Below are 7,658 nucleotides of genomic sequence, written 5' to 3' on the forward strand. Positions count from 1 at the left end.
GCCCTGCCTGGGCCAGTTCCAGCCCTTTAAGAACAAAAAAGCCAAGATAAGCCCTGGGACTCACTGCTCCTGCAGTGGCTTCTGGGCTTCAGGGGCTCATACAGAGCCCTCCATCTGGTGTGGGACAATGGGGGGCAGTGGGGATTGCCTGCTGCTGGCAGGAGCAGTGAGTCCGGGGGGGGTTCGGGTTTTTTTTCCTTAAAGGGCCAGAGCTGGCCTGGGCAGGGCACCCATGGCAGGGCTGGGGGAGCGAGGGGGGGGCAGTGGGGGGCAGTGAGGATTGTCCCCCACCTGGCAGCACCCGCTGAGCTGGGGTTTTTTTTTTAACAAGTGCCAGAAGCTGGGGCAGCCATTGCTGAGCTAAGAGAGGGGTGAGGGATGGGCCTGGCTGATTCGGAGATTTGGCAGCAGCGGAATCTCTGAATCAGATTCAGTCGAATCAAATTGGGACAGTGATTCGAATCACCAAATTGAATCACTGTCCCCCAGATCAACTGAATCTGAATCCAAAGCGAATACTAGCCGCTTCGCACAGGCCTAGTGGCTGTGGCTTTTACTACAAAAGGTGCTGCTTCTCTACTTAGATTGGGCTCATCAGCAGTCCCACACAGCTGATCAGATTAGCAGTACCGTTTAAAAGAACAGCCTCAGCAAAAAGCTGGAATGCCTTAGTAGTCTTGTCCAGTTATTTGCTGCATCTCTGTAAAATCCTGGAAAGAAGTATACATAGGGGGTTAAGGAACCTAACCCTGTAATTTATCCAGCTTCTACTGTACTGTATTTCCAGCAAAGTATGCATCAGTGAGAACACCAGGCCAGATTTAAGAGGCACAAGATACAGAGCAGCACTGATGAGGTGTTTATGCAAAACAATTAGGTAGGGTGCAGAGTTGTTGAAAGAGATTCTGTGCTGTGCCTCTGAAGGGTATTGTCTACACCAGCCGTGTAGAATTTTTAGCCCCACAGGCCAGATATGCGGCTCAGAACCCATGTGCACACCAGAGCAGGCCATCTGCAGGCTAGATCTGGCCCTGGGTCCCAGCATAGCCCCCTCCCTGCCCTGTGTGTGCTAGAAATAGAATTGGGTCCTATGGGGCTAGCACTACACCCTCCCACCCCTGTGCACCAGTATTGGGTCCCAGGAATTGGTATAACTCCCTTCTGTCCCCCACATACAAGGATTGGGTCCCAGGAGGACCAGTACTACCCACCCTTCACATTGGGATCAGGCCCTGCGGTCCATGCTGCCCCCTCCTGGCCCTGCACACTGGGATCAAACAGTGGATCCAGAACATAGGGCTCAGGGTTCTTCATGGGTCTGGAGATTTGGCAGCAGGGGATCGGTACCACTGTGCCTCTGCTGCCAAATTTCCAGACCCCTGGAGAGTCCCATGGGCCAAATCTGGCCCACGGGCCAGAGGTTGAGCACCTCTTGTCTACAGTAGCATGGCTTTAGTACAGGTAGACATACCCATGATAATTGTTATCTAACTAGCATACATAATAATGGGAGGGCAGAAGTCACAGCATGAGCTGCAATGCAGGCTAACCACCGGAGTATGTCCCAGGGTTCCTGGACTGCTTATACTTTAGCTCATGATGCAGCCCATGCTGCTATACCTTCACTGCTGGTTTTATCCATGCTAGTTAAATTAAAGCTATATAAATATGCCAACCCACACTACAGTCACACCTTTGGTTATAATGGAGACACACCCTGAGTTACAGCATCCTCCCTTATCATGTGGCCCATGGCACTGCAAGCCCACTCCTCCCAACCACACTCAGACTCCTGGCACGTTCCCTATGCCAGCACTGCTGAGGTCTGTGTTCAGTAGAGGAGAATCCTCCCCCGGTGATATATTTGGCTTTTAGGGCCTCTTCACATTTTTCTGTTTCACCTTAAAGGATTAGGTTAAGGGTAAAGTTCAATATATATAAAGTCAGATCTAAGTTAGAGGAATTTTTTCCTTGCCTGTCTCTGATTTATTCAAACTGTATATGTTAGTATCCTTCTTGGAATTCCAGACTCAAGGTTAGATCCAATAGATGTCTAACAGGACTTAGATAGAAGTGCCAAAGTCACAATAAAGGATCCAGATTGACCTCATTTTAGCAAATGCAGAATTACGTAGGTGCTTAAATTCATTATGCACCTAGACTAGCTACTGTGCACATTCAGAAGTGATATAGACCAGTCACCTAGGTCTCCAATTCCTTGGTAAGTACTCTAACCATCTGACTATTGAGCAAAATGTCATGACCGTCATCCATGGTCAAAAGTAAAACTGGCCATGCATGCTGTACTTTGTTCTAAACTGAATCACACTAAAAGCAGGCACATCCCTACCTAAACCATCACAAAGATGCCTCAAGACTTCAAAAAATGAAGATTCAGCAACTTCTCCAGGTATTCTACTCCATTGTTTAATCATTCTCAGGCAGAGGAAGTTTTTCCTAATATAGTAAAAGCTTTGTTATTTGGCATGAGTGAGGTAAAGAGGGTACTGATTATCTAAAAATTCTGGTTATCTGAGACTTATACCTATCAAGGAAGGCAGGAGCGCAGAGCGGCCACCCCCACTGGGAAGAGCCTAGCGCTGCCCGAGCCCCAGCTCACAGTGGCAGCCCACCCTGCCCTGCACAGATCGCGTTCCCCTCCCCTGCCCCTTCCCCCATAGACTTTCCTGCCTGGAGGGGTACGTGTGCATATGCGCACGTGCGTTTAGCTCCCCCACCACCACCTTTTTTTTCTCCCTCCGCCTATGCAGATATCAACTAGAAAGGCTAGTGGCAGCTCCTCTATCAGCAGCGTCACTAAGTAATGTAAACAACAGAAATACTTGATGCACATGCCAGATAGACTCAGTTGCTAACGTGAGGATTTGTATTGGGGATATTGGAAATTCCAGTTAATAGAGTATTCTGGTTAGTAAAATGCCAGTTAACACAGATTTTACTGTACTCGGAAAGTTTTTCTGAATATCTAACCTGAACCACTCTTGTGATTTCATTCCCTTACTTCTTTTCTTTCCTATTTGGATACTGAAAACAATCAATCACCATCTTCAGAAGCTCGTGAATGAAACAAAAACCAAAGAATAGACCATGGAACAGACTCACAAATATTTGGGATAGAAATAACTTTTAAAGATCAAACAAACCATCATGCAAAGAATGATGACCTTTGGTTTGAATATTTCACACGGCTGACTTAGCTTCCAAATATAAGATTGTGGAAATGAATACCTGGGTAATATTTGTGATGTTATGTACCTTTGGAAGGAAGGTTATGTCACTAAGGAAATATACAATCTTACAGCACAAACATATAGGGACAAGATCAGGAAAGCATGTTCTTGAATAATAGGTAAAGTCCCATACTGGAGAAGGGTTAACATAGTGCTCTTTTTCAAGAAGGTGAAAGAAGAAGACCTGGGGAATTATACAACAGCCAGCTTAATTTCAATTACATTAAAAGTTACTAAGCAAATTACAAACCAGTCAGCTTATAAATATCTACAAAATGAGGGAATGATAACTAGCAACCAACATGGATTTGTTAGGAACAAATCATAACAAAAGAACTTCATTTCCCCCCCCTCCCTCCCCCCTCAGATAAGTAATCAATTTGATGGGTGAGAAGAATGTGGAGAATGTATCTGGAATTCAGCAAAACTATTGATGTAGTTCCAAAGGCTCTTCTCATAAGTTGGAGAAATGTTGGCTAGACAGAACCATTTTAGGAGGATATGAAATTGGTTGAATAACTGCAAGGAAAGAGTAACTATACATTGATTGATGCCAGGCTGGCAAGTAGATTTCCACAGGAAACTGTTCTGGTCCTGTGCTATTTAATATTTTTATTAATGACTTGGATGCAAGGATAGAGATATACTGATTATATTTGCAAAATGTATGAAACTTGGAGGGATTGGAAAGAGATGAAGATTTTGAAAATGGAATAGTCATCTGCTTCACATACATATACAATACAACACATATACCTACAAATGATAGGAGCGAGATTCTCCAAGTAGTTCCTTTAAAAAAGAATTTAGTTTTGGAGAATGCAATCCATAACTGTATTTCCATCCCACATATTACTTATATGATGGGGCATCCTCAAGTATGGATGTTCTCTAAATAGTCATTAGTTATACATTTAATAACACTCCATGCAGAAGAGACAAGTCATACCTCATTTTCATCACACACTGTCAGACAACATGTGTCAAGGCAAGTATCAGCAATCAGAAGAACAAGGCAAATGTCAGCAGACTATAACAGTATGTGCATCTGGCACCTATTGTTAATCTTGCACCAATAAATCATAAAGAGAGATACAAAAAAGCAGATAAAAGACACCCTTTAAAAAACAAGAATGTTAAACTAACCCTGCAGAATTGGGAAAGATCATTTTTGACATTAATATGACTATCCATGAATTGCTAGTGGTTCTAGTGCTCGAGTATTTATATAATTTTATTCTCTGAAAATTACATACCTCTTTTTAATTTTCCTGGAAAATTAAGAAAAGAACTAATCAAAGATCATTAAAAAAATTGAGCCAGACACTGATACCAATTTTAAAATTTCTAATCAGAATGAAAATGCTCTGGGTTTATCTGTAAAGCATGCCAACAATAAACTGCTTATACATTTTATATACATATTCTAAAAGTAAAATACTAAAAATATCTTAATTTTTGATATTTACATGTCCAATTCAACCCTAGATAACCACTAAAAAACACATTCCGATTGCAATCCAGTTACGATGCAAACCAAGCACAAAAGCCTTCTAATGATCTTTGATTAGTTCTTTATTAAATTCATCAAGGGAGCAAAGAAAATTTAATAATCTTCACCATTTGTCATCCTTCTGATTACAGTTTTGATTAGAACTTTCAGCTTTTATTTTCTTCTTTTCTATCCATTGCTATTACTGTAATACTGCTTCTGTCCTCTAGTTTAAGCAGCAGCACGATAGAGCATACGGAACAAATGTGTAATTCCTGATACGCATTCAGCTAAAGGTGTTAAGGGCAGAGAAAAGCTAAATGAAAATATGGGCTTTTAACATATTTAAGAAATCTCTAACTTAAAAACGCACATAAGCCTAAACAAAATGCCCCACACATTTATATTATCAAATGTACAATATAGGTAATAAGGACCTGTGAAATGATGGCCTAACTAATCAGTTACATTAAAAGTTAATAAAAGGGAAATACATTGAAAATTAAAACAGCTTAAAATTTTAAAAGGGCATTCACCTTTTTTAGAAATGTGAATAATTTAATTTATGCTTGTTACATTCATTTTTATGACTCACTTCACTTGAATACAGGAAATTAATAAAATACTAATGGAAGAATATTGTACCAGAAGCTATTAATGATTGCCACAAAAGGAAGACTGTAATAGAGAAAAATAATATAGTGCTGATAAACTCTGTTTTTCCAAATACCCAAATCTCTGCATTTTTATATCTCATTAAGCAGATCATATGACAACTCAAATTCCTTTTTACAAACATCTAATTACAGAAGTTTTTGAGATTTTCAGAAATAACCCACATTTTCCATACTAAAGTCATACTATCACCAGATTGTCACTTAGCAAAATTCCTTATTTGTTTTGATAGTGCTGAACACAGTTAATAAAAGTATTATCCTTAAGTGTGATTTAGATGGGACTGAATAACTGAAATCCATAATTCCATTCCCAAATTCCTCTCTCAGCTACTGCTTGATGCTGCAGGCACCCCAGTTTTTGACATTAACACTTCCAGACACCTAATAAAAGTTCTGCTTTTGAGCATGTTAGGAGGTACATTCACCTTGATGAGGCTGACCATCCCAGTCACTATCTCATGCTGAGATCTTATCAGAATACACAAAGTGTTCCTTTACCTTCTCCTGAAGGGGTTGATCCAGTAGGCATATCACTGAGCTACTAGATAAAAGGCAAAAAGAACTGTGATTTTAGGAGGGTTTTAGTGAAAATAAAGCAATAATGCAATGAACACAATGCCACGGATGTATCTTTAAAAAAAAAAAAAGAAAAAAGAACAACCCTTGCTCTAGTTTGGAAAGCAATGACTTACCTGTCTAGCTGCAGGAGAGGAAAGAGCATTATACAAATCACTCCAATGGGTACACTGTTGCTGTATATTCCCAAGTTGATGCTGTTCAGACATTCACTCCGGGAGTAGAGGTGTAACTAATTTTGATACCTGGGCTGAGATGCTGAGCACCAGATTAGAAAGATGTTGAAGAGTCCTGTGATACATGGCCTATTCCACAACACAAGTGCTATTGCTACAACACCATTCTGGCACTCCCTTGTAAATCAGAGCCCAAAGCTAGTGTCCCACTTGCCCACCCTTAGTTAACACTACTGCCAGAGGAGGTTTAGTGACTGCCAGAGGCATACATGGTAGGTAGGGTTTGAGCCCTGGGCACTGGGCAGTTATGGTTTCTGACTGGTGTCTCGAACCCGGGGGATAGAACCAGGGGAGCACTAGGGCCCCTGCAGCTGTGGGTTCCTGCCGAGTGGTGAAGTGGAAGAAGCCAGGATGGTTCTAGGGTCCCAGTAGCTATGGGGGAAGGTGTCCTACAACCAAGGAGTTAAGCCTCTCATCTGCCCCACACAGACGCAATCAAATGCCATGCTGAGTGAAGATATAAAACTCTGTATTCAGCAGTGGGATAGGGTCGTGAGCACCTCCCTGCCTTTATCCCTGGCTTCTTCCCCTGCTTGGTGCAACCAGACCCTGTAGCTGCCAGAAAAAAGCATTGCTGCATCCATTCCGGCACCCTCTACCCCTATTCCAGCACCTTGTCTCTTTAATAAATACCCAGGGATTGTGCCTCCCTCGCCCACCCCTCATTACACTACTGGTGATTGCAGACATTTTGGGTGGGGAACTGAACCAGTGATATTTTTTAATTTTAAGAGCGACCCCTAGATGTTTGTTTGAAACTGACAGCTAACAAGGTCGTTAACCATCGGGAAAAGGAATGACTCCCTTTTCAGGCTCTCTTGTACTCCCTTTTGTTCTCATCTTCTGGTTGCTGTTGTCCCTATTTCTAGTCTCCTCCCTTCTAAGGGGCACTATCTCAACCTATAACATGCTGACAGGGTGTATGTCATAAGAGGATATTGTTCTTCAGTAACTATTTAGTCTTTGGGATTACTTAACGTAAACTGTTCTATGCCTGCAGTTAAGTGCTTGCAAAAATGATACAAAATGTGTATAATCCCACTTAAAAACGCTGTAGCTTGATTGTATCTAGTATCTGAGCAAGGTCATTTAAAGCTAGTTCGGGTATCTCTGCACTACCTTGCAATCTGCGGCACAAATTTATCCAAAGACATCAGCATTCTTACGGTAAGTGGGGCTGCAAAAATGTTAAAATCTTTATTAAGGTTGTACACAAAAAACAGGAAAAGCCAGAAGTAAGGTTGCCCACTTGTACACATGATTATACAGTCTTTACTTACATGATAACATAGTATTTTGCCACAGAACCCTACCTCATTCAGTGCACAGAACAGAAAATGTAATATGTTTTCTCCTTGTTTCCCAGTGTATGGCCTCATTCAGTGAACACAATTGAGCTCTGCTGTGAGGACCTCTTTATTTATGT

Source organism: Gavialis gangeticus, unplaced genomic scaffold (assembly GCF_001723915.1).
Source record: "Gavialis gangeticus isolate Ggan-Ray unplaced genomic scaffold, GavGan_comp1, whole genome shotgun sequence".
In the NCBI taxonomy this organism is placed as follows: Eukaryota; Metazoa; Chordata; order Crocodylia; family Gavialidae; genus Gavialis; species Gavialis gangeticus.